Source organism: Pyrgilauda ruficollis, unplaced genomic scaffold (assembly GCF_017590135.1).
Source record: "Pyrgilauda ruficollis isolate IOZ18807 unplaced genomic scaffold, ASM1759013v1 scaffold24, whole genome shotgun sequence".
Classification (NCBI taxonomy): Eukaryota; Metazoa; Chordata; class Aves; order Passeriformes; family Passeridae; genus Pyrgilauda; species Pyrgilauda ruficollis.
In genome coordinates, this window is record NW_024523648.1 from 7,489,698 (window position 1) to 7,490,614 (window position 917).

Genomic DNA, 917 nt, shown 5'->3' on the forward strand with positions numbered 1-917 from the left:
ATATTACTGTATGAAACATAGATTTATGAGAAAAATTATATTTTTATTCAGTAATTTAATTTTGTAAATGCCAAATGAATACTGTGTTTTGCTGCTACAGACCTTAGCGTGTAGACATGCTGCTAGTGTAAAAGGAGCAGTAGAGCTTTATATGGAAAAAAACAAATGTTGATGTTAGCTAATTGACTATGCACTAGCATTTCAGACCTTTTTGTTTTAATTTTTTTTTTACATCATTTATATTTTTCCCCTTTTTTTTATAAGCAATATTTTTGAACACTGTTCTTGGGAGATTTTTATTTGTGTGGATGTGTTGTTTTGTTTCTCATTGGTTTGTAACAGCATGCATTGCACCTTCATATGTTTGGGAGAACACTGTCTTGTTCATGTTGTCTCTTTTGTTCCATGTCTAGCTAGTTGTTCCCTAACTTGGGTCTTATGTACTGAATCAGGTTCTTAGAAATACATGGTTCTTTGTACTGCCATATCAAATCTTTATTGATATGGCAAAACACTGATTTTATTTTATTTTTTTATTTTTTTGTGTTTTTATAACAGCCTCTGACTTTGCTGCCTTAATAGCATTTGGTGCAGCTTTATCTGCACTTAATTTTTTATACAACAATGTACTGCCTTGTAGATAAATAAAGTGTGTTCCTTTTTTACTTAAACCTGCCTGGCCTCCTAATCTTGTTTGTCTTCAGTTTTTTGGCAGTTGTGTTAACAGCAACAATCAAACCAAGAAGGTTTTTCCCAGCACACTTAGATAAGCAAGGAATAGAATTTTGCACACCATAGCCTCAAAATCCTCGGTTCTCATTGATTGTTAAGGAAGTGGAAGGAACACAGCACAAAACAGTGAGTACTGAGCATGTTGTGGTCTCAGGGCACATCTCTATTGACACCAAAGTCCAGGT